This window comes from Condylura cristata, unplaced genomic scaffold, assembly GCF_000260355.1.
Source record: "Condylura cristata isolate star-nosed mole 26May11 unplaced genomic scaffold, ConCri1.0 scaffold00006, whole genome shotgun sequence".
NCBI lineage: Eukaryota > Metazoa > Chordata > Mammalia > Eulipotyphla > Talpidae > Condylura > Condylura cristata.
The window spans coordinates 9,188,513-9,192,398 of record NW_004567107.1 but is presented as its reverse complement, the minus strand read 5'-3'; positions in this window follow the sequence as shown (position 1 = coordinate 9,192,398).

Here is a 3,886-nt window from a genome sequence, read left to right as displayed (position 1 = left end):
GAGTGGGGAGCAGAACAGGCAGATCGACGAAGTACACTGCTGAGGGGAGCAGCGGGCGGGTCAGGAGAGGTCTGCCACGCCATGTGGACTCCTCCCGGGCAGGCGGGAATCCAACTCATGCGGAAGTGGCTCTAGCTTCTCAGTGCTGTGCTTTAACCCGCTGCGCCACCAGGGAGGGCCCCATTCTGCCTTTTAAGGCCTACGTGTTGGCCTGGACGTTGCAGGTAGAGCCGTGAGACCCCTACGCCCTTACAAAGCAGGGGCACCAGCTTTGTTTGGGGGCCTTTATAGGCAGGAGAGACAAACTGGGGACCAAAATGTGAACAAATTGGGAACCGAAAGCCACCAAGGCCCAGACTACCGAAGCCCTGATGGCAGGAGCCAGGTGCTGGCTGACTTCTCGGGGGGCCCCCGGCCCTCCCCTCTGGAACAAGACCATCTGGAGTCCCCACCTGATGACTTGGAAGAAACGTGATCCAGGCAAATTGCTTCCCTTCCCAGAGCTGGCATTCACCCCTGTGCGAAAGGGACGCCAGATGGGGTGCCAAGAAAACGAGCCCCGAGAGGACCTGTCCCCGGGACCCCTAAGCTCTTCATTCCTGGGAGAGAGCACAGGTGTGAGAGCAGCAGCACACACCTGGCACTTGGGTCGGTTTCAGAGCGAGCAGGAAGGGTACAGTGAATGTACCCTGCTCCTCCCCTTGCACCCTCTGCACTGTTCTCTTGCCGGCTACCACCACGGCTTTCCCATCCGAGGCTGCACCCACACTTTCACTGGGGACAGGGTCCCCGCCCTCTGCCCTCTTGCAGCCAGACCTGTGGTTCTCAGCTACCTGGGTTTGCACAGTGAGCAAAATGACATCAGCAGTGGAAAGGGCTGGCAAGCGTGGAAGTTCTAGAACCAGCCAGACATGCAAGCAGGCGCCCACGTGGAGAGAATTCTGTGTATAAAAAAACCATTATGCCGGCCCTCCCTGGTGGTGCAGCAGGTTAAAGCACAGCACTGAGAAGCTAAAGCCACTTCCTATGAGTTTGATCCCCGCCTGCCCCGGAGGTGACCACATGGCGCGGCAGACCTCTCCTGACCCGCCCGCTGCTCCCCTCAGCAGTGTACTTCGTCGATCTGCCTGTTCTGCTCCCCACTCTGTCTCTGGTGAAGCCTCTCACCCTCCGCATCTCTGGCCTGCACCCCAGTTCTGTATGTATAAATAAATAAATCTTAAAAAACAACAACAACAACAACATTATGCCATCATGAAACGACAAGAAAAACACCAGCTACGTCCATTTCTGTGTGTGATTCTGACCTACCCTTTGGTGGTCTGAATTTTGTGGCCAGGTCATGTATGTGTCAGGTTTGTCTAGATCATGCAGACAAAAACTGCCTGCACCTTATAGAACCACAGAACACTGCTTGCCCACCCGCCGCGACTGACAGAGCTGCGGGTCCTGTCAGAGCCTCCGTCCCGGCCCTTCGCCTCCCCGGCTGGAACCATCACCCAGTGATCTGTCTCCGTTTCCTTTCCTGTTCAAAAATAGCTTTATCACAGTTGCGCCAGCCCCTAAGCAACATATTCTTGGGTTTTGCTCCATTTGGAAAGTTCTAGATGCTCATGCAAGTCACACTCAGTCTGTGACCTGCCTTGTCCCCTTGCTGTGTCTGAGGTTTATCGCTGCTGCTTCCAGCTGGGGCCTTGCTTTGTAGCAGCTTAACGTGTGAGAAGCTGTGGCCTACTCTCCTGCGGTTGGCTTTTCTTCTTGGTATGATGGTGACTCCTCCTGGGGCAGGGCTGTATGCTCCGCCTCCCTCGTTTGCTAGATTGACGCCAGAACACTGGCTGCTGCTGTCACCTTCCTGTTTCTGGCCCCCCTTGGCCCGCTGGGCTCCAGCACCCCGCCCCTGCACAAGACCCCTGAGGGTCACGTGTTCAGCCTTCCCTGAAGAGCTCGGGCTCGTGGGCAGTTCTTCCTTGGGTTGAGGGAGACGTTGCCTCCCTTTGCCTCTGATTCTCCACCCCCACCCTGATGCTAGCTGTGCCTGAACCTTCTGGCCCATGACAGCATTGCATGAGAGTAAAGTTCTCGCCCCCGCCCTGCACTCCGCCCACCCACCCCAGCAGCGTCCCCACCCAGGCATCCTATATCCTCCCTGAAGAGGCCAGACCCTCGTGCACCCAGCTGCCTGCCTCTTCTAGCACCAGCTCTTTTTTAGTGTAACCCAGTGCTCCCTGGCCTTGCCAGCTGTGGGTATGGACAGTGTCCACTAGCAGCTGACCCTACATTCTACGAGCTGGAGACCTCCCACCTGTTCACCGGGGCATCAGGGATGTGACCACTCATGAGAAGCTCCCAGCTGCTGCTCCGAGTCACGGCCACAGAAATGACTGAGCATGAGACTGACTCAAGGACCCTCTACTCCCCGAAGCGCCACTGTCAAGACAGGGTCACAGCACAGCCCTCTCCACCCGCAGACTCACAGCGTGGCCACGGCTGGTCTCCGGTCGGCTCTTTCCCATGCTGCCTCATCTGGTCCCCTGCAAGGCTGCTGGGCCCCTCAGCCAGGACAGTTAAGTAAGGCGCCTCCTGCAGCGCCCTGGAGGGCCCCGGGATGAGGGTGCAGGTGATGAGCTCCCCCAGCCATGCGAGGCTGCCTGGGGCCTGGGGCCTCTTGATCTCTGGAAGGCGCCCTTGAGTGCGTTTCCAGTCGGCCCCCACCCCTCGCTCCCCACCCCTCAGTCACACACACCCACGTGCATCTGAACAGTCATCGTGGACACAGCCGTCCCACCCAAGTGGCTCCGCCACGCCCCTGTAAACGGGGTGCAGAGCAGGGGGCTGGGTGCTGGAGGTCACCTACCCAGAAGCATAGACAGAGAGGTGTCCGCATCCCCTCCCTGGCCAGCTGGGACCCCCAGGACACAGGGGTCACGGTCTCCTTGGCCTCCCTGTGCTAACAACCAGAACCACCTGCCCTTTGAGTAAAAGAAGACCGAAAGACAAAAGACAAGGACTGACACCTCCATTTATGGCATAGAAGACTCTCAGTTTTCGTCTCCTGAAGAAGGGGGCAGAGCATTTTCCGGGCAAGAAGTAACTGCTGGACACTCGGCCTGGCCTCAGGGAGCCCAGGAGAAAGCTGGCCTAAGGGAGCCATGTTGGAAACGAGGAAGTGCGCGATTAGGCCAGCTCTCCTGGAGGTCGGGCTCCCCAGAACCTTCTTTGTGGAAGAGACGGAACTTGCACGCACCGAGAAGCCCCAAGGACGGCATCCTCGTCGGACCCTCAGTCTCCCAGGACCCAGTGCTTAGGCCACAATAAACCTGGAGGGGTCTCCCTGCCTTGCTGCAGCGGGTCCAGCAACTCCTCTCCGTCCTCATTTCCCATCATCCACCCTAGGTCGCTGATTCTCCAGCCCCCCTCCCCCACGGCCCTCCCTCCCGTTGCAGGACTCAGTGTACCCTCTGGGGTTCATTTGGAGAAACAGTAGCGCAGGGATGACCGAGAATCTGGATTGGTCACGGGGAGCCGAAACGCAATTCGAGGAGCACAGCAGCTGTGTAAACGGGCGGACGCACAGCTGCAAACTCTGGATCTGGTGCCAGGCCCACAGGCAGGCAGTCGCTAGGGGAAACGGGCAGGAGCTGGGGAGAGCCAGGGCAGGCTGGAACCCGCGAGGACAAACTGCAGCCCTCACTGGCCTCGCGTGGCCTCTCGCTGCCAGTATGTGATTGACCGGGAGGAAAAGCGGCTGGGCCTTGGTTAAGAAATGGATGCAGGCCCTCCCTGGTGGCCAACAGGTTAGGACGCAGCACTGCAAACCGGCCGCAGCTGCTACAGTGTGAGTTGGATCCCTGCCCTGGACGTGACCACATGGCGCGGCAGACCT